The sequence below is a fragment of the Microcebus murinus genome, unplaced genomic scaffold (genome assembly GCF_040939455.1).
Source record: "Microcebus murinus isolate Inina unplaced genomic scaffold, M.murinus_Inina_mat1.0 scaf007_hap2_Mmur4.0, whole genome shotgun sequence".
NCBI classification, from domain to species: domain Eukaryota; kingdom Metazoa; phylum Chordata; class Mammalia; order Primates; family Cheirogaleidae; genus Microcebus; species Microcebus murinus.
This window is the reverse complement of record NW_027438953.1, coordinates 880647-901931: the sequence shown is the minus strand read 5'-3', so window position 1 is coordinate 901931 and position 21285 is coordinate 880647. Positions and strand designations below refer to the sequence as shown.

General features: G+C 63.1%; 5 non-coding genes across 5 annotated transcripts; all 5 read left to right on the top strand.

The window, feature by feature from the left end:
- The first annotated feature begins 3116 nt into the window (after positions 1-3116).
- Positions 3117-3235, top strand: LOC142866796 (5S ribosomal RNA). The gene has a single exon (XR_012916626.1). It is a non-coding gene; the product is annotated as a 5S ribosomal RNA (ribosomal RNA).
- A 3789-nt stretch (positions 3236-7024) lies between these two features.
- LOC142866795 (5S ribosomal RNA) lies at positions 7025-7143 on the top strand. Its single transcript, XR_012916625.1, has one exon. It is a non-coding gene; the product is annotated as a 5S ribosomal RNA (ribosomal RNA).
- Positions 7144-10920: 3777 nt separating this feature from the next.
- On the top strand, positions 10921-11039 carry LOC142866794 (5S ribosomal RNA). Its single transcript, XR_012916624.1, has one exon. It is a non-coding gene; the product is annotated as a 5S ribosomal RNA (ribosomal RNA).
- Positions 11040-14826: 3787 nt separating this feature from the next.
- Positions 14827-14945, top strand: LOC142866792 (5S ribosomal RNA). Its single transcript, XR_012916622.1, has one exon. It is a non-coding gene; the product is annotated as a 5S ribosomal RNA (ribosomal RNA).
- A 3782-nt stretch (positions 14946-18727) lies between these two features.
- On the top strand, positions 18728-18846 carry LOC142866791 (5S ribosomal RNA). The gene has a single exon (XR_012916621.1). It is a non-coding gene; the product is annotated as a 5S ribosomal RNA (ribosomal RNA).
- The last annotated feature ends 2439 nt before the right edge of the window (positions 18847-21285 follow it).

The following is a 21285-nucleotide window of genomic DNA, read 5'->3' as shown; positions in this document are numbered from 1 at the left end:
CAAGCAATCCTGCTGCCTCAGCCTCCCGAGTAGTTGGGACTACAGGCATGCACCACCACGCCCGGCTGTGTTTTTCTATATATATTAGTTGGCCAATTAATTTCTTTCTATTTTTAGTAGAGACGGGGTCTCGCTCTTGCTCAGGCTGGTTTCGAACTCCTGACCTGGAGCAATCCGCCCGCCTCGGCCTCCCAGAGAGCTAGGATTACAGGCGTGAGCCACCGCGCCCGGCCCCCCCTGTGTTCTTATTCATATACCTCTCATGTTGTTCCAGCGTATTGTGGGGGTACCAATGTTAAGGTCGGGTGCCTTGCCCTCTCCAAGCCTCCCCCCTCGGGTCAGAGCTTCAAGTGCGCCCATCCCCCAGTCGGTGCGCACCCACCCCATGCCTAATGGATGTGTATGCCCCTCCCCTCCCCCCACACGCCCGACACCCACCCGATGAAGGTGATTCCTCTCTGTCCACTTAGGCGTCCATCCGTTCGTACCAATTTGCTGGTGAGCGCGCTCACGTGGTGCTCGTGTGTCCATTCTTGGGATACCTGGCCTACTGGAACGGGTTCCAGCTCTGGCCAGGAGAACACGAGAGGCGCCCTCTCACCGCTGCTCCTCACAGCCGAATGGCACTCCGTGGTGTCCACGCGCCACATTTTATTCATGCACTCCTGGATGGATGGGCACTCGGGTCGCTTCCACGTCTTTGCGATTGTGAATTGTGCCCTAACTGTCACCCTAACCCTTACCCAGCCCGTCTCCACTGCCCCTGCCTGACGCACTCCTCCCCGGCCAGGCCCGTCACTGTCCTGGGCCCCCGCCTGACCGGCTCCTCCCCGCCCGGCCTGTCACCGTCCTCTGCCCCTGCCTGACATGCTCCTTCCCGCCCGCCCGGCCTCTCACCGTCCTCGGCCCCTGCCTGACCGGCTCCTCCGTCGCCTGGGCCTTCCAAGGGCTTGGTGTGGACGCTGCTTCCAGGAAGCCCTCCAGAAACCCGGCAGCAGGGTGGCCGCAGCAGTCTCCAGCAGCCGTCCCTAAGTCGCGTGAGTGCGGGGGACGTGCCCCCGCTGTGCCGCGGGGGCCCAGCCTGGTGTCTTCCCTGAGGCCCTGCGGCTGGCTGCCGGCTGGGCTGCCCCTCCCCGCAAGGGGAGAGCCGCGGAGGTGGGGACCGCCTCCTGATGGGGACGTACACGCAGCTCTCCACGTCGGATTCCGGGGCTCTCTGTCCTGCCCGAAGGCCCAGCTGGCCTGCGGGTCCTTAGAGTGGCAAAAACATCCGAAAACTGAGATTGAGGGTCCGGTGGGTGTCTGCACTTTTGTGCTGGGCACCCCAGGGAGGCCCGGGGGCTGGCTGGACAACGTGGTCTGCTGGGCGGGGGGGTTGGAGGAGCAACTGATGCCCTTTGCACTTCGGGTAGCAAGAGTCTGAGGTGTCTCTGAGCCCTGTGCCCTGTGGGGGGGGGCGGGGGGGAGGAGGAGGAGGAGGAGGAGGAGGAGGAGGAGGTGGGAAGGGCCGGGGCCTGCAGTCCTGTTCCCGGGGTGGCACGGCAAGTGGCCTCTTCCACAGGCTGCTTGGCCTGGGCTCCCTGCACCTGGGCCTTTGGAGGACCGGCCCTGTGCTTGCCAACACTTCCTGCAGGGACCCAGAGCTGGGAGGTGGCATCTCTCAGCCCTGGGTCGGGCAGAGCCCCAGCAGGCCATGCCCACAACCTCTCTCAGCACCGGTCCCCCAGAAGGCTCCTTTGGGACCAGGATTCTCTTGCGGTGACTCTTTAAGGTCTGGCCCCTGGATGGAGGGGCACCAGGAGTAGAGGAGCAGGAAGGGGAAGGGGGTGGCCATGCGAGGGGACACTTTGAGGCCGAGTCCCAGCTTCAGCCTGATCCTCCTGGGAACCCCGCTCTGAGACAAGGAGCCGGGCTTCGCATTCCCACAGCAGCCAGTCGTGGGCTGAGGACACCTGGGGCGTTGGGAACTCCCTGGCTTCTCCTTGGTTTAACATCTGGAGCTGCTTGTGAATCGCGCCGCCACACACACCCGAGCGCAGGTGTCTTCCGCACAGACTGCGGGCCTCGCTCTTCTGAACGCTGCTAGCTCGCCACCCACCCACGGGTGAACCTGGTCAGGGTGCTTTCTCTAAGGGGCAGACTCTTTTCCGGGTGGGCTACCGGTGTCTCTGTTTGCTCGTTTCTTTCTTCCATTTCGGGAAAGTCTTCCTTGCTGGGTGTGGAAATCTCCTATGCCTTCCCTCGCCTATTCTGTCAGCTTTCAAATTCTCTTTCAGTTGCCACCCTCACAGATGGATTAGGAAACTCTTTCCGGTGCACTCATTAGTGAAATGACCTCCAGGAAGCTGGAATCCAATATCTAATGGCCGATTTTTAGCGAGTCCACACGCCAGGGTGGTCGGGGTCCAATGCAGCCCCGGCCAGGCCCAGGCCCCTTGGACTGGGCCACAGGAGGACACGGAGGAGGGTCCCGGCCCCCACGAAGCGGTGCCGGCAGTTCTCCACGGGCTTGGGCGTTTTCCAGAGGTAGGAGATGGAGGGGACTGATTTCTTCAGCGCCCCCCAAACCACGCCACCCCACCCCACCCATGGGACACATCCCCAGAGAGAGACGCCCCATACACTGGCTGTGCCCCAGCCCTGGCCCGGGGGAATAGGCGGCAGCCCACCCACAGGGCGAGGGGGGGGGCGCAGCTGAAAGGGGTTGTGGGGGAGGGCGGCCCCTGGCTGGGGTCAAAGGGCGAGCGTCCCGCGTGCGCAGTCAGCGGCAGGCAGCGACGCGCTGGGGGTGGGCAGCGGGTAGGTGAAGGAGGCCGGGCGAGGAGACGAGGGAGGCTGGGAGGGCTCCACCTTGGCGAGTCCAGCCGTGGAGGCGCATCTTGTGTGAGTGTGAGTGAGTGTGAGTGTGTGTGTGTGTGTATACAGAGACAGCCCCCCGCCCCGCCCCGCCCCGCCCCGCCCCGCCCCGCCCATCAACCCCGTCCCTGGGAGCCCGCGGGACCCGGCTGGCGAACTCAACCGGCCCGGCCCGGCGCGGGGCCTGGGGCGGGAGGCGGCGGCGGGGAAGCCCAGAGAGGCTCGGCTTCTTGAGCGGGGCAGGGGCGCCCTCCGCCGCCGTCTAGGGCCACACCACCCTGAACGCCCCCGATCTCGTCTGGTCTCGGAAGCTAAGCAGGGTCGGGCCCGGTTAGTACTTGGATGGGAGACCGCCTGGGAATACCGGGTGCCACAGGCTGCTGCTTTTTTTTTTTTTTTTTTTTTTGCCTCTTGTTCTGTCCCCTTTCTGGGAGCGCGGCGGCGGCCCGGGGTGGGGGTCACCCCCACCCTCAGCGCCCGCCCGCGGTGCCTGGCGCCCCAGCCCGCACCGTGGGGCCTCCTCTTGTCCCAAGCCGCGACACCGCCGCCACGCGGCAGCATGCGTGGCATCTGGACTGTCAGGTCTCAGACCAAAGGTCTGCTCTGTGGGAACCGACACGCTGGAGGAAACCTTGAGAGTCTGAGAGGGGAGGGAGTTCCAGAAGAAGGCCAGGATGTCATTTTGAGGGAGTATGTGACCAGAACTCGTCCCGTTGCTTTTGGGGTTCTATGGGCTACACGCAGGAATCTTTGGTGGTGGCACCTGATGTTGGGGGATCCGGAGTCACACCCAGACCTGCTCCACAGGCCTCCTTTTACTTTTCTCTTCGGATTCATTATTTTTAAAAAGTGTCTCTTACCTCTAGGATTGCATTTTCTTTTCTCTCTCTCTTCAAGCAGATGATGGGAGTACAAGTATTCAGGTGACATGTGTTGCCCGTGCCCCCCTCCCCCCTGTGTTCTTTTTTTTTTTTTTTTTTTTGAGACAGAGTCTCGTTTTGCTGCCCAGGCTAGAGTGAGTGCCATGGCGTCAGCCTAGCTCACAGCAACCTCAATCTCCGGGCTCAAGCAATCCTGCTGCCTCAGCCTCCCGAGTAGTTGGGACTACAGGCATGCACCACCACGCCCGGCTGTGTTTTTCTATATATATTAGTTGGCCAATTAATTTCTTTCTATTTTTAGTAGAGACGGGGTCTCGCTCTTGCTCAGGCTGGTTTCGAACTCCTGACCTGGAGCAATCCGCCCGCCTCGGCCTCCCAGAGAGCTAGGATTACAGGCGTGAGCCACCGCGCCCGGCCCCCCCTGTGTTCTTATTCATATACCTCTCATGTTGTTCCAGCGTATTGTGGGGGTACCAATGTTAAGGTCGGGTGCCTTGCCCTCTCCAAGCCTCCCCCCTCGGGTCAGAGCTTCAAGTGCGCCCATCCCCCAGTCGGTGCGCACCCACCCCATGCCTAATGGATGTGTATGCCCCTCCCCTCCCCCCACACGCCCGACACCCACCCGATGAAGGTGATTCCTCTCTGTCCACTTAGGCGTCCATCCGTTCGTACCAATTTGCCGGTGAGCGCGCTCACGTGGTGCTCGTGTGTCCATTCTTGGGATACCTGGCCTACTGGAACGGGTTCCAGCTCTGGCCAGGAGAACACGAGAGGCGCCCTCTCACCGCTGCTCCTCACAGCCGAATGGCACTCCGTGGTGTCCACGCGCCACATTTTATTCATGCACTCCTGGATGGATGGGCACTCGGGTCGCTTCCACGTCTTTGCGATTGTGAATTGTGCCCTAACTGTCACCCTAACCCTTACCCAGCCCGTCTCCACTGCCCCTGCCTGACGCACTCCTCCCCGGCCAGGCCCGTCACTGTCCTGGGCCCCCGCCTGACCGGCTCCTCCCCGCCCGGCCTGTCACCGTCCTCTGCCCCTGCCTGACATGCTCCTTCCCGCCCGCCCGGCCTCTCACCGTCCTCGGCCCCTGCCTGACCGGCTCCTCCGTCGCCTGGGCCTTCCAAGGGCTTGGTGTGGACGCTGCTTCCAGGAAGCCCTCCAGAAACCCGGCAGCAGGGTGGCCGCAGCAGTCTCCAGCAGCCGTCCCTAAGTCGCGTGAGTGCGGGGGACGTGCCCCCGCTGTGCCGCGGGGGCCCAGCCTGGTGTCTTCCCTGAGGCCCTGCGGCTGGCTGCCGGCTGGGCTGCCCCTCCCCGCAAGGGGAGAGCCGCGGAGGTGGGGACCGCCTCCTGATGGGGACGTACACGCAGCTCTCCACGTCGGATTCCGGGGCTCTCTGTCCTGCCCGAAGGCCCAGCTGGCCTGCGGGTCCTTAGAGTGGCAAAAACATCCGAAAACTGAGATTGAGGGTCCGGTGGGTGTCTGCACTTTTGTGCTGGGCACCCCAGGGAGGCCCGGGGGCTGGCTGGACAACGTGGTCTGCTGGGCGGGGGGGTTGGAGGAGCAACTGATGCCCTTTGCACTTCGGGTAGCAAGAGTCTGAGGTGTCTCTGAGCCCTGTGCCCTGTGGGGGGGGGCGGGGGGGAGGAGGAGGAGGAGGAGGAGGAGGAGGAGGAGGTGGGAAGGGCCGGGGCCTGCAGTCCTGTTCCCGGGGTGGCACGGCAAGTGGCCTCTTCCACAGGCTGCTTGGCCTGGGCTCCCTGCACCTGGGCCTTTGGAGGACCGGCCCTGTGCTTGCCAACACTTCCTGCAGGGACCCAGAGCTGGGAGGTGGCATCTCTCAGCCCTGGGTCGGGCAGAGCCCCAGCAGGCCATGCCCACAACCTCTCTCAGCACCGGTCCCCCAGAAGGCTCCTTTGGGACCAGGATTCTCTTGCGGTGACTCTTTAAGGTCTGGCCCCTGGATGGAGGGGCACCAGGAGTAGAGGAGCAGGAAGGGGAAGGGGGTGGCCATGCGAGGGGACACTTTGAGGCCGAGTCCCAGCTTCAGCCTGATCCTCCTGGGAACCCCGCTCTGAGACAAGGAGCCGGGCTTCGCATTCCCACAGCAGCCAGTCGTGGGCTGAGGACACCTGGGGCGTTGGGAACTCCCTGGCTTCTCCTTGGTTTAACATCTGGAGCTGCTTGTGAATCGCGCCGCCACACACACCCGAGCGCAGGTGTCTTCCGCACAGACTGCGGGCCTCGCTCTTCTGAACGCCGCTAGCTCGCCACCCACCCACGGGTGAACCTGGTCAGGGTGCTTTCTCTAAGGGGCAGACTCTTTTCCGGGCGGGCTACCGGTGTCTCTGTTTGCTCGTTTCTTTCTTCCATTTCGGGAAAGTCTTCCTTGCTGGGTGTGGAAATCTCCTATGCCTTCCCTCGCCTATTCTGTCAGCTTTCAAATTCTCTTTCAGTTGCCACCCTCACAGATGGATTAGGAAACTCTTTCCGGTGCACTCATTAGTGAAATGACCTCCAGGAAGCTGGAATCCAATATCTAATGGCCGATTTTTAGCGAGTCCACACGCCAGGGTGGTCGGGGTCCAATGCAGCCCCGGCCAGGCCCAGGCCCCTTGGACTGGGCCACAGGAGGACACGGAGGAGGGTCCCGGCCCCCACGAAGCGGTGCCGGCAGTTCTCCACGGGCTTGGGCGTTTTCCAGAGGTAGGAGATGGAGGGGACTGATTTCTTCAGCGCCCCCCAAACCACGCCACCCCACCCCACCCATGGGACACATCCCCAGAGAGAGACGCCCCATACACTGGCTGTGCCCCAGCCCTGGCCCGGGGGAATAGGCGGCAGCCCACCCACAGAGCGAGGGGGGGGGCGCAGCTGAAAGGGGTTGTGGGGGAGGGCGGCCCCTGGCTGGGGTCAAAGGGCGAGCGTCCCGCGCGTGCGCAGTCAGCGGCAGGCAGCGACGCGCTGGGGGTGGGCAGCGGGTAGGTGAAGGAGGCCGGGCGAGGAGACGAGGGAGGCTGGGAGGGCTCCACCTTGGCGAGTCCAGCCGTGGAGGCGCATCTTGTGTGAGTGTGAGTGAGTGTGAGTGTGTGTGTGTGTGTATACAGAGACAGCCCCCCGCCCCGCCCCGCCCCGCCCATCACCCCCGTCCCTGGGAGCCCGCGGGACCCGGCCGGCGAACTCAACCGGCCCGGCCCGGCGCGGGGCCTGGGGCGGGAGGCGGCGGCGGGGAAGCCCAGAGAGGCTCGGCTTCTTGAGCGGGGCAGGGGCGCCCTCCGCCGCCGTCTAGGGCCACACCACCCTGAACGCCCCCGATCTCGTCTGGTCTCGGAAGCTAAGCAGGGTCGGGCCCGGTTAGTACTTGGATGGGAGACCGCCTGGGAATACCGGGTGCCACAGGCTGCTGCTTTTTTTTTTTTTTTTTTTTTTTGCCTCTTGTTCTGTCCCCTTTCTGGGAGCGCGGCGGCGGCCCGGGGTGGGGGTCACCCCCACCCTCAGCGCCCGCCCGCGGTGCCTGGCGCCCCAGCCCGCACCGTGGGGCCTCCTCTTGTCCCAAGCCGCGACACCGCCGCCACGCGGCAGCATGCGTGGCATCTGGACTGTCAGGTCTCAGACCAAAGGTCTGCTCTGTGGGAACCGACACGCTGGAGGAAACCTTGAGAGTCTGAGAGGGGAGGGAGTTCCAGAAGAAGGCCAGGATGTCATTTTGAGGGAGTATGTGACCAGAACTCGTCCCGTTGCTTTTGGGGTTCTATGGGCTACACGCAGGAATCTTTGGTGGTGGCACCTGATGTTGGGGGATCCGGAGTCACACCCAGACCTGCTCCACAGGCCTCCTTTTACTTTTCTCTTCGGATTCATTATTTTTAAAAAGTGTCTCTTACCTCTAGGATTGCATTTTCTTTTCTCTCTCTCTTCAAGCAGATGATGGGAGTACAAGTATTCAGGTGACATGTGTTGCCCGTGCCCCCCTCCCCCCTGTGTTCTTTTTTTTTTTTTTTTTGAGACAGAGTCTCGTTTTGCTGCCCAGGCTAGAGTGAGTGCCATGGCGTCAGCCTAGCTCACAGCAACCTCAATCTCCGGGCTCAAGCAATCCTGCTGCCTCAGCCTCCCGAGTAGTTGGGACTACAGGCATGCACCACCACGCCCGGCTGTGTTTTTCTATATATATTAGTTGGCCAATTAATTTCTTTCTATTTTTAGTAGAGACGGGGTCTCGCTCTTGCTCAGGCTGGTTTCGAACTCCTGACCTGGAGCAATCCGCCCGCCTCGGCCTCCCAGAGAGCTAGGATTACAGGCGTGAGCCACCGCGCCCGGCCCCCCCTGTGTTCTTATTCATATACCTCTCATGTTGTTCCAGCGTATTGTGGGGGTACCAATGTTAAGGTCGGGTGCCTTGCCCTCTCCAAGCCTCCCCCCTCGGGTCAGAGCTTCAAGTGCGCCCATCCCCCAGTCGGTGCGCACCCACCCCATGCCTAATGGATGTGTATGCCCCTCCCCTCCCCCCACACGCCCGACACCCACCCGATGAAGGTGATTCCTCTCTGTCCACTTAGGCGTCCATCCGTTCGTACCAATTTGCTGGTGAGCGCGCTCACGTGGTGCTCGTGTGTCCATTCTTGGGATACCTGGCCTACTGGAACGGGTTCCAGCTCTGGCCAGGAGAACACGAGAGGCGCCCTCTCACCGCTGCTCCTCACAGCCGAATGGCACTCCGTGGTGTCCACGCGCCACATTTTATTCATGCACTCCTGGATGGATGGGCACTCGGGTCGCTTCCACGTCTTTGCGATTGTGAATTGTGCCCTAACTGTCACCCTAACCCTTACCCAGCCCGTCTCCACTGCCCCTGCCTGACGCACTCCTCCCCGGCCAGGCCCGTCACTGTCCTGGGCCCCCGCCTGACCGGCTCCTCCCCGCCCGGCCTGTCACCGTCCTCTGCCCCTGCCTGACATGCTCCTTCCCGCCCGCCCGGCCTCTCACCGTCCTCGGCCCCTGCCTGACCGGCTCCTCCGTCGCCTGGGCCTTCCAAGGGCTTGGTGTGGACGCTGCTTCCAGGAAGCCCTCCAGAAACCCGGCAGCAGGGTGGCCGCAGCAGTCTCCAGCAGCCGTCCCTAAGTCGCGTGAGTGCGGGGGACGTGCCCCCGCTGTGCCGCGGGGGCCCAGCCTGGTGTCTTCCCTGAGGCCCTGCGGCTGCCGGCTGGGCTGCCCCTCCCCGCAAGGGGAGAGCCGCGGAGGTGGGGACCGCCTCCTGATGGGGACGTACACGCAGCTCTCCACGTCGGATTCCGGGGCTCTCTGTCCTGCCCGAAGGCCCAGCTGGCCTGCGGGTCCTTAGAGTGGCAAAAACATCCAAAAACTGAGATTGAGGGTCCGGTGGGTGTCTGCACTTTTGTGCTGGGCACCCCAGGGAGGCCCGGGGGCTGGCTGGACAACGTGGTCTGCTGGGCGGGGGGGTTGGAGGAGCAACTGATGCCCTTTGCACTTCGGGTAGCAAGAGTCTGAGGTGTCTCTGAGCCCTGTGCCCTGTGGGGGGGGGCGGGGGGGAGGAGGAGGAGGAGGAGGAGGAGGAGGTGGGAAGGGCCGGGGCCTGCAGTCCTGTTCCCGGGGTGGCACGGCAAGTGGCCTCTTCCACAGGCTGCTTGGCCTGGGCTCCCTGCACCTGGGCCTTTGGAGGACCGGCCCTGTGCTTGCCAACACTTCCTGCAGGGACCCAGAGCTGGGAGGTGGCATCTCTCAGCCCTGGGTCGGGCAGAGCCCCAGCAGGCCATGCCCACAACCTCTCTCAGCACCGGTCCCCCAGAAGGCTCCTTTGGGACCAGGATTCTCTTGCGGTGACTCTTTAAGGTCTGGCCCCTGGATGGAGGGGCACCAGGAGTAGAGGAGCAGGAAGGGGAAGGGGGTGGCCATGCGAGGGGACACTTTGAGGCCGAGTCCCAGCTTCAGCCTGATCCTCCTGGGAACCCCGCTCTGAGACAAGGAGCCGGGCTTCGCATTCCCACAGCAGCCAGTCGTGGGCTGAGGACACCTGGGGCGTTGGGAACTCCCTGGCTTCTCCTTGGTTTAACATCTGGAGCTGCTTGTGAATCGCGCCGCCACACACACCCGAGCGCAGGTGTCTTCCGCACAGACTGCGGGCCTCGCTCTTCTGAACGCCGCTAGCTCGCCACCCACCCACGGGTGAACCTGGTCAGGGTGCTTTCTCTAAGGGGCAGACTCTTTTCCGGGCGGGCTACCGGTGTCTCTGTTTGCTCGTTTCTTTCTTCCATTTCGGGAAAGTCTTCCTTGCTGGGTGTGGAAATCTCCTATGCCTTCCCTCGCCTATTCTGTCAGCTTTCAAATTCTCTTTCAGTTGCCACCCTCACAGATGGATTAGGAAACTCTTTCCGGTGCACTCATTAGTGAAATGACCTCCAGGAAGCTGGAATCCAATATCTAATGGCCGATTTTTAGCGAGTCCACACGCCAGGGTGGTCGGGGTCCAATGCAGCCCCGGCCAGGCCCAGGCCCCTTGGACTGGGCCACAGGAGGACACGGAGGAGGGTCCCGGCCCCCACGAAGCGGTGCCGGCAGTTCTCCACGGGCTTGGGCGTTTTCCAGAGGTAGGAGATGGAGGGGACTGATTTCTTCAGCGCCCCCCAAACCACGCCACCCCACCCCACCCATGGGACACATCCCCAGAGAGAGACGCCCCATACACTGGCTGTGCCCCAGCCCTGGCCCGGGGGAATAGGCGGCAGCCCACCCACAGAGCGAGGGGGGGGGCGCAGCTGAAAGGGGTTGTGGGGGAGGGCGGCCCCTGGCTGGGGTCAAAGGGCGAGCGTCCCGCGCGTGCGCAGTCAGCGGCAGGCAGCGACGCGCTGGGGGTGGGCAGCGGGTAGGTGAAGGAGGCCGGGCGAGGAGACGAGGGAGGCTGGGAGGGCTCCACCTTGGCGAGTCCAGCCGTGGAGGCGCATCTTGTGTGAGTGTGAGTGAGTGTGAGTGTGTGTGTGTGTGTATACAGAGACAGCCCCCCGCCCCGCCCCGCCCCGCCCATCACCCCCGTCCCTGGGAGCCCGCGGGACCCGGCCGGCGAACTCAACCGGCCCGGCCCGGCGCGGGGCCTGGGGCGGGAGGCGGCGGCGGGGAAGCCCAGAGAGGCTCGGCTTCTTGAGCGGGGCAGGGGCGCCCTCCGCCGCCGTCTAGGGCCACACCACCCTGAACGCCCCCGATCTCGTCTGGTCTCGGAAGCTAAGCAGGGTCGGGCCCGGTTAGTACTTGGATGGGAGACCGCCTGGGAATACCGGGTGCCACAGGCTGCTGCTTTTTTTTTTTTTTTTTTTTTGCCTCTTGTTCTGTCCCCTTTCTGGGAGCGCGGCGGCGGCCCGGGGTGGGGGTCACCCCCACCCTCAGCGCCCGCCCGCGGTGCCTGGCGCCCCAGCCCGCACCGTGGGGCCTCCTCTTGTCCCAAGCCGCGACACCGCCGCCACGCGGCAGCATGCGTGGCATCTGGACTGTCAGGTCTCAGACCAAAGGTCTGCTCTGTGGGAACCGACACGCTGGAGGAAACCTTGAGAGTCTGAGAGGGGAGGGAGTTCCAGAAGAAGGCCAGGATGTCATTTTGAGGGAGTATGTGACCAGAACTCGTCCCGTTGCTTTTGGGGTTCTATGGGCTACACGCAGGAATCTTTGGTGGTGGCACCTGATGTTGGGGGATCCGGAGTCACACCCAGACCTGCTCCACAGGCCTCCTTTTACTTTTCTCTTCGGATTCATTATTTTTAAAAAGTGTCTCTTACCTCTAGGATTGCATTTTCTTTTCTCTCTCTCTTCAAGCAGATGATGGGAGTACAAGTATTCAGGTGACATGTGTTGCCCGTGCCCCCCTCCCCCCTGTGTTCTTTTTTTTTTTTTTTTTTGAGACAGAGTCTCGTTTTGCTGCCCAGGCTAGAGTGAGTGCCATGGCGTCAGCCTAGCTCACAGCAACCTCAATCTCCGGGCTCAAGCAATCCTGCTGCCTCAGCCTCCCGAGTAGTTGGGACTACAGGCATGCACCACCACGCCCGGCTGTGTTTTTCTATATATATTAGTTGGCCAATTAATTTCTTTCTATTTTTAGTAGAGACGGGGTCTCGCTCTTGCTCAGGCTGGTTTCGAACTCCTGACCTGGAGCAATCCGCCCGCCTCGGCCTCCCAGAGAGCTAGGATTACAGGCGTGAGCCACCGCGCCCGGCCCCCCCTGTGTTCTTATTCATATACCTCTCATGTTGTTCCAGCGTATTGTGGGGGTACCAATGTTAAGGTCGGGTGCCTTGCCCTCTCCAAGCCTCCCCCCTCGGGTCAGAGCTTCAAGTGCGCCCATCCCCCAGTCGGTGCGCACCCACCCCATGCCTAATGGATGTGTATGCCCCTCCCCTCCCCCCACACGCCCGACACCCACCCGATGAAGGTGATTCCTCTCTGTCCACTTAGGCGTCCATCCGTTCGTACCAATTTGCTGGTGAGCGCGCTCACGTGGTGCTCGTGTGTCCATTCTTGGGATACCTGGCCTACTGGAACGGGTTCCAGCTCTGGCCAGGAGAACACGAGAGGCGCCCTCTCACCGCTGCTCCTCACAGCCGAATGGCACTCCGTGGTGTCCACGCGCCACATTTTATTCATGCACTCCTGGATGGATGGGCACTCGGGTCGCTTCCACGTCTTTGCGATTGTGAATTGTGCCCTAACTGTCACCCTAACCCTTACCCAGCCCGTCTCCACTGCCCCTGCCTGACGCACTCCTCCCCGGCCAGGCCCGTCACTGTCCTGGGCCCCCGCCTGACCGGCTCCTCCCCGCCCGGCCTGTCACCGTCCTCTGCCCCTGCCTGACATGCTCCTTCCCGCCCGCCCGGCCTCTCACCGTCCTCGGCCCCTGCCTGACCGGCTCCTCCGTCGCCTGGGCCTTCCAAGGGCTTGGTGTGGACGCTGCTTCCAGGAAGCCCTCCAGAAACCCGGCAGCAGGGTGGCCGCAGCAGTCTCCAGCAGCCGTCCCTAAGTCGCGTGAGTGCGGGGGACGTGCCCCCGCTGTGCCGCGGGGGCCCAGCCTGGTGTCTTCCCTGAGGCCCTGCGGCTGGCTGCCGGCTGGGCTGCCCCTCCCCGCAAGGGGAGAGCCGCGGAGGTGGGGACCGCCTCCTGATGGGGACGTACACGCAGCTCTCCACGTCGGATTCCGGGGCTCTCTGTCCTGCCCGAAGGCCCAGCTGGCCTGCGGGTCCTTAGAGTGGCAAAAACATCCGAAAACTGAGATTGAGGGTCCGGTGGGTGTCTGCACTTTTGTGCTGGGCACCCCAGGGAGGCCCGGGGGCTGGCTGGACAACGTGGTCTGCTGGGCGGGGGGGTTGGAGGAGCAACTGATGCCCTTTGCACTTCGGGTAGCAAGAGTCTGAGGTGTCTCTGAGCCCTGTGCCCTGTGGGGGGGGGCGGGGGGGAGGAGGAGGAGGAGGAGGAGGAGGAGGAGGAGGTGGGAAGGGCCGGGGCCTGCAGTCCTGTTCCCGGGGTGGCACGGCAAGTGGCCTCTTCCACAGGCTGCTTGGCCTGGGCTCCCTGCACCTGGGCCTTTGGAGGACCGGCCCTGTGCTTGCCAACACTTCCTGCAGGGACCCAGAGCTGGGAGGTGGCATCTCTCAGCCCTGGGTCGGGCAGAGCCCCAGCAGGCCATGCCCACAACCTCTCTCAGCACCGGTCCCCCAGAAGGCTCCTTTGGGACCAGGATTCTCTTGCGGTGACTCTTTAAGGTCTGGCCCCTGGATGGAGGGGCACCAGGAGTAGAGGAGCAGGAAGGGGAAGGGGGTGGCCATGCGAGGGGACACTTTGAGGCCGAGTCCCAGCTTCAGCCTGATCCTCCTGGGAACCCCGCTCTGAGACAAGGAGCCGGGCTTCGCATTCCCACAGCAGCCAGTCGTGGGCTGAGGACACCTGGGGCGTTGGGAACTCCCTGGCTTCTCCTTGGTTTAACATCTGGAGCTGCTTGTGAATCGCGCCGCCACACACACCCGAGCGCAGGTGTCTTCCGCACAGACTGCGGGCCTCGCTCTTCTGAATGCCGCTAGCTCGCCACCCACCCACGGGTGAACCTGGTCAGGGTGCTTTCTCTAAGGGGCAGACTCTTTTCCGGGCGGGCTACCGGTGTCTCTGTTTGCTCGTTTCTTTCTTCCATTTCGGGAAAGTCTTCCTTGCTGGGTGTGGAAATCTCCTATGCCTTCCCTCGCCTATTCTGTCAGCTTTCAAATTCTCTTTCAGTTGCCACCCTCACAGATGGATTAGGAAACTCTTTCCGGTGCACTCATTAGTGAAATGACCTCCAGGAAGCTGGAATCCAATATCTAATGGCCGATTTTTAGCGAGTCCACACGCCAGGGTGGTCGGGGTCCAATGCAGCCCCGGCCAGGCCCAGGCCCCTTGGACTGGGCCACAGGAGGACACGGAGGAGGGTCCCGGCCCCCACGAAGCGGTGCCGGCAGTTCTCCACGGGCTTGGGCGTTTTCCAGAGGTAGGAGATGGAGGGGACTGATTTCTTCAGCGCCCCCCAAACCACGCCACCCCACCCCACCCATGGGACACATCCCCAGAGAGAGACGCCCCATACACTGGCTGTGCCCCAGCCCTGGCCCGGGGGAATAGGCGGCAGCCCACCCACAGGGCGAGGGGGGGGGGCGCAGCTGAAAGGGGTTGTGGGGGAGGGCGGCCCCTGGCTGGGGTCAAAGGGCGAGCGTCCCGCGCGTGCGCAGTCAGCGGCAGGCAGCGACGCGCTGGGGGTGGGCAGCGGGTAGGTGAAGGAGGCCGGGCGAGGAGACGAGGGAGGCTGGGAGGGCTCCACCTTGGCGAGTCCAGCCGTGGAGGCGCATCTTGTGTGAGTGTGAGTGAGTGTGAGTGTGTGTGTGTGTGTATACAGAGACAGCCCCCCGCCCCGCCCCGCCCCGCCCATCAACCCCGTCCCTGGGAGCCCGCGGGACCCGGCCGGCGAACTCAACCGGCCCGGCCCGGCGCGGGGCCTGGGGCGGGAGGCGGCGGCGGGGAAGCCCAGAGAGGCTCGGCTTCTTGAGCGGGGCAGGGGCGCCCTCCGCCGCCGTCTAGGGCCACACCACCCTGAACGCCCCCGATCTCGTCTGGTCTCGGAAGCTAAGCAGGGTCGGGCCCGGTTAGTACTTGGATGGGAGACCGCCTGGGAATACCGGGTGCCACAGGCTGCTGCTTTTTTTTTTTTTTTTTTTTTGCCTCTTGTTGTGTCCCCTTTCTGGGAGCGCGGCGGCGGCCCGGGGTGGGGGTCACCCCCACCCTCAGCGCCCGCCCGCGGTGCCTGGCGCCCCAGCCCGCACCGTGGGGCCTCCTCTTGTCCCAAGCCGCGACACCGCCGCCACGCGGCAGCATGCGTGGCATCTGGACTGTCAGGTCTCAGACCAAAGGTCTGCTCTGTGGGAACCGACACGCTGGAGGAAACCTTGAGAGTCTGAGAGGGGAGGGAGTTCCAGAAGAAGGCCAGGATGTCATTTTGAGGGAGTATGTGACCAGAACTCGTCCCGTTGCTTTTGGGGTTCTATGGGCTACACGCAGGAATCTTTGGTGGTGGCACCTGATGTTGGGGGATCCGGAGTCACACCCAGACCTGCTCCACAGGCCTCCTTTTACTTTTCTCTTCGGATTCATTATTTTTAAAAAGTGTCTCTTACCTCTATGATTGCATTTTCTTTTCTCTCTCTCTTCAAGCAGATGATGGGAGTACAAGTATTCAGGTGACATGTGTTGCCCGTGCCCCCCTCCCCCCTGTGTTCTTTTTTTTTTTTTTTTTGAGACAGAGTCTCGTTTTGCTGCCCAGGCTAGAGTGAGTGCCATGGCGTCAGCCTAGCTCACAGCAACCTCAATCTCCGGGCTCAAGCAATCCTGCTGCCTCAGCCTCCCGAGTAGTTGGGACTACAGGCATGCACCACCACGCCCGGCTGTGTTTTTCTATATATATTAGTTGGCCAATTAATTTCTTTCTATTTTTAGTAGAGACGGGGTCTCGCTCTTGCTCAGGCTGGTTTCGAACTCCTGACCTGGAGCAATCCGCCCGCCTCGGCCTCCCAGAGAGCTAGGATTACAGGCGTGAGCCACCGCGCCCGGCCCCCCCTGTGTTCTTATTCATATACCTCTCATGTTGTTCCAGCGTATTGTGGGGGTACCAATGTTAAGGTCGGGTGCCTTGCCCTCTCCAAGCCTCCCCCCTCGGGTCAGAGCTTCAAGTGCGCCCATCCCCCAGTCGGTGCGCACCCACCCCATGCCTAATGGATGTGTATGCCCCTCCCCTCCCCCCACACGCCCGACACCCACCCGATGAAGGTGATTCCTCTCTGTCCACTTAGGCGTCCATCCGTTCGTACCAATTTGCTGGTGAGCGCGCTCACGTGGTGCTCGTGTGTCCATTCTTGGGATACCTGGCCTACTGGAACGGGTTCCAGCTCTGGCCAGGAGAACACGAGAGGCGCCCTCTCACCGCTGCTCCTCACAGCCGAATGGCACTCCGTGGTGTCCACGCGCCACATTTTATTCATGCACTCCTGGATGGATGGGCACTCGGGTCGCTTCCACGTCTTTGCGATTGTGAATTGTGCCCTAACTGTCACCCTAACCCTTACCCAGCCCGTCTCCACTGCCCCTGCCTGACGCACTCCTCCCCGGCCAGGCCCGTCACTGTCCTGGGCCCCCGCCTGACCGGCTCCTCCCCGCCCGGCCTGTCACCGTCCTCTGCCCCTGCCTGACATGCTCCTTCCCGCCCGCCCGGCCTCTCACCGTCCTCGGCCCCTGCCTGACCGGCTCCTCCGTCGCCTGGGCCTTCCAAGGGCTTGGTGTGGACGCTGCTTCCAGGAAGCCCTCCAGAAACCCGGCAGCAGGGTGGCCGCAGCAGTCTCCAGCAGCCGTCCCTAAGTCGCGTGAGTGCGGGGGACGTGCCCCCGCTGTGCCGCGGGGGCCCAGCCTGGTGTCTTCCCTGAGGCCCTGCGGCTGGCTGCCGGCTGGGCTGCCCCTCTCCGCAAGGGGAGAGCCGCGGAGGTGGGGACCGCCTCCTGATGGGGACGTACACGCAGCTCTCCACGTCGGATTCCGGGGCTCTCTGTCCTGCCCGAAGGCCCAGCTGGCCTGCGGGTCCTTAGAGTGGCAAAAACATCCGAAAACTGAGATTGAGGGTCCGGTGGGTGTCTGCACTTTTGTGCTGGGCACCCCAGGGAGGCCCGGGGGCTGGCTGGACAACGTGGTCTGCTGGGCGGGGGGGTTGGAGGAGCAACTGATGCCCTTTGCACTTCGGGTAGCAAGAGTCTGAGGTGTCTCTGAGCCCTGTGCCCTGTGGGGGGGGGCGGGGGGGGAGGAGGAGGAGGAGGAGGAGGAGGTGGGAAGGGCCGGGGCCTGCAGTCCTGTTCCCGGGGTGGCACGGCAAGTGGCCTCTTCCACAGGCTGCTTGGCCTGGGCTCCCTGCACCTGGGCCTTTGGAGGACCGGCCCTGTGCTTGCCAACACTTCCTGCAGGGACCCAGAGCTGGGAGGTGGCATCTCTCAGCCCTGGGTCGGGCAGAGCCCCAGCAGGCCATGCCCACAACCTCTCTCAGCACCGGTCCCCCAGAAGGCTCCTTTGGGACCAGGATTCTCTTGCGGTGACTCTTTAAGGTCTGGCCCCTGGATGGAGGGGCACCAGGAGTAGAGGAGCAGGAAGGGGAAGGGGGTGGCCATGCGAGGGGACACTTTGAGGCCGAGTCCCAGCTTCAGCCTGATCCTCCTGGGAACCCCGCTCTGAGACAAGGAGCCGGGCTTCGCATTCCCACAGCAGCCAGTCGTGGGCTGAGGACACCTGGGGCGTTGGGAACTCCCTGGCTTCTCCTTGGTTTAACATCTGGAGCTGCTTGTGAATCGCGCCGCCACACACACCCGAGCGCAGGTGTCTTCCGCACAGACTGCGGGCCTCGCTCTTCTGAACGCCGCTAGCTCGCCACCCACCCACGGGTGAACCTGGTCAGGGTGCTTTCTCTAAGGGGCAGACTCTTTTCCGGGCGGGCTACCGGTGTCTCTGTTTGCTCGTTTCTTTCTTCCATTTCGGGAAAGTCTTCCTTGCTGGGTGTGGAAATCTCCTATGCCTTCCCTCGCCTATTCTGTCAGCTTTCAAATTCTCTTTCAGTTGCCACCCTCACAGATGGATTAGGAAACTCTTTCCGGTGCACTCATTAGTGAAATGACCTCCAGGAAGCTGGAATCCAATATCTAATGGCCGATTTTTAGCGAGTCCACACGCCAGGGTGGTCGGGGTCCAATGCAGCCCCGGCCAGGCCCAGGCCCCTTGGACTGGGCCACAGGAGGACACGGAGGAGGGTCCCGGCCCCCACGAAGCGGTGCCGGCAGTTCTCCACGGGCTTGGGCGTTTTCCAGAGGTAGGAGATGGAGGGGACTGATTTCTTCAGCGCCCCCCAAACCACGCCACCCCACCCCACCCCACCCATGGGACACATCCCCAGAGAGAGACGCCCCATACACTGGCTGTGCCCCAGCCCTGGCCCGGGGGAATAGGCGGCAGCCCACCCACAGAGCGAGGGGGGGGGCGCAGCTGAAAGGGGTTGTGGGGGAGGGCGGCCCCTGGCTGGGGTCAAAGGGCGAGCGTCCCGCGCGTGCGCAGTCAGCGGCAGGCAGCGACGCGCTGGGGGTGGGCAGCGGGTAGGTGAAGGAGGCCGGGCGAGGAGACGAGGGAGGCTGGGAGGGCTCCACCTTGGCGAGTCCAGCCGTGGAGGCGCATCTTGTGTGAGTGTGAGTGAGTGTGAGTGTGTGTGTGTGTGTATACAGAGACAGCCCCCCGCCCCGCCCCGCCCCGCCCATCACCCCCGTCCCTGGGAGCCCGCGGGACCCGGCCGGCGAACTCAACCGGCCCGGCCCGGCGCGGGGCCTGGGGCGGGAGGCGGCGGCGGGGAAGCCCAGAGAGGCTCGGCTTCTTGAGCGGGGCAGGGGCGCCCTCCGCCGCCGTCTAGGGCCACACCACCCTGAACGCCCCCGATCTCGTCTGGTCTCGGAAGCTAAGCAGGGTCGGGCCCGGTTAGTACTTGGATGGGAGACCGCCTGGGAATACCGGGTGCCACAGGCTGCTGCTTTTTTTTTTTTTTTTTTTTTGCCTCTTGTTCTGTCCCCTTTCTGGGAGCGCGGCGGCGGCCCGGGGTGGGGGTCACCCCCACCCTCAGCGCCCGCCCGCGGTGCCTGGCGCCCCAGCCCGCACCGTGGGGCCTCCTCTTGTCCCAAGCCGCGACACCGCCGCCACGCGGCAGCATGCGTGGCATCTGGACTGTCAGGTCTCAGACCAAAGGTCTGCTCTGTGGGAACCGACACGCTGGAGGAAACCTTGAGAGTCTGAGAGGGGAGGGAGTTCCAGAAGAAGGCCAGGATGTCATTTTGAGGGAGTATGTGACCAGAACTCGTCCCGTTGCTTTTGGGGTTCTATGGGCTACACGCAGGAATCTTTGGTGGTGGCACCTGATGTTGGGGGATCCGGAGTCACACCCAGACCTGCTCCACAGGCCTCCTTTTACTTTTCTCTTCGGATTCATTATTTTTAAAAAGTGTCTCTTACCTCTAGGATTGCATTTTCTTTTCTCTCTCTCTTCAAGCAGATGATGGGAGTACAAGTATTCAGGTGACATGTGTTGCCCGTGCCCCCCTCCCCCCTGTGTTCTTTTTTTTTTTTTTTTTTGAGACAGAGTCTCGTTTTGCTGCCCAGGCTAGAGTGAGTGCCATGGCGTCAGCCTAGCTCACAGCAACCTCAATCTCCGGGCTCAAGCAATCCTGCTGCCTCAGCCTCCCGAGTAGTTGGGACTACAGGCATGCACCACCACGCCCGGCTGTGTTTTTCTATATATATTAGTTGGCCAATTAATTTCTTTCTATTTTTAGTAGAGACGGGGTCTCGCTCTTGCTCAGGCTGGTTTCGAACTCCTGACCTGGAGCAATCCGCCCGCCTCGGCCTCCCAGAGAGCTAGGATTACAGGCGTGAGCCACCGCGCCCGGCCCCCCCTGTGTTCTTATTCATATACCTCTCATGTTGTTCCAGCGTATTGTGGGGGTACCAATGTTAAGGTCGGGTGCCTTGCCCTCTCCAAGCCTCCCCCCTCGGGTCAGAGCTTCAAGTGCGCCCATCCCCCAGTCGGTGCGCACCCACCCCATGCCTAATGGATGTGTATGCCCCTCCCCTCCCCCCACACGCCCGACACCCACCCGATGAAGGTGATTCCTCTCTGTCCACTTAGGCGTCCATCCGTTCGTACCAATTTGCTGGTGAGCGCGCTCACGTGGTGCTCGTGTGTCCATTCTTGGGATACCTGGCCTACTGGAACGGGTTCCAGCTCTGGCCAGGAGAACACGAGAGGCGCCCTCTCACCGCTGCTCCTCACAGCCGAATGGCACTCCGTGGTGTCCACGCGCCACATTTTATTCATGCACTCCTGGATGGATGGGCACTCGGGTCGCTTCCACGTCTTTGCGATTGTGAATTGTGCCCTAACTGTCACCCTAACCCTTACCCAGCCCGTCTCCACTGCCCCTGCCTGACGCACTCCTCCCCGGCCAGGCCCGTCACTGTCCTGGGCCCCCGCCTGACCGGCTCCTCCCCGCCCGGCCTGTCACCGTCCTCTGCCCCTGCCTGACATGCTCCTTCCCGCCCGCCCGGCCTCTCACCGTCCTCGGCCCCTGCCTGACCGGCTCCTCCGTCGCCTGGGCCTTCCAAGGGCTTGGTGTGGACGCTGCTTCCAGGAAGCCCTCCAGAAACCCGGCAGCAGGGTGGCCGCAGCAGTCTCCAGCAGCCGTCCCTAAGTCGCGTGAGTGCGGGGGACGTGCCCCCGCTGTGCCGCGGGGGCCCAGCCTGGTGTCTTCCCTGAGGCCCTGCGGCTGGCTGCCGGCTGGGCTGCCCCTCCCCGCAAGGGGAGAGCCGCGGAGGTGGGGACCGCCTCCTGATGGGGACGTACACGCAGCTCTCCACGTCGGATTCCGGGGCTCTCTGTCCTGCCCGAAGGCCCAGCTGGCCTGCGGGTCCTTAGAGTGGCAAAAACATCCGAAAACTGAGATTGAGGGTCCGGTGGGTGTCTGCACTTTTGTGCTGGGCACCCCAGGGAGGCCCGGGGGCTGGCTGGACAACGTGGTCTGCTGGGCGGGGGGGTTGGAGGAGCAACTGATGCCCTTTGCACTTCGGGTAGCAAGAGTCTGAGGTGTCTCTGAGCCCTGTGCCCTGTGGGGGGGGGCGGGGGGGAGGAGGAGGAGGAGGAGGAGGAGGAGGAGGAGGTGGGAAGGGCCGGGGCCTGCAGTCCTGTTCCCGGGGTGGCACGGCAAGTGGCCTCTTCCACAGGCTGCTTGGCCTGGGCTCCCTGCACCTGGGCCTTTGGAGGACCGGCCCTGTGCTTGCCAACACTTCCTGCAGGGACCCAGAGCTGGGAGGTGGCATCTCTCAGCCCTGGGTCGGGCAGAGCCCCAGCAGGCCATGCCCACAACCTCTCTCAGCACCGGTCCCCCAGAAGGCTCCTTTGGGACCAGGATTCTCTTG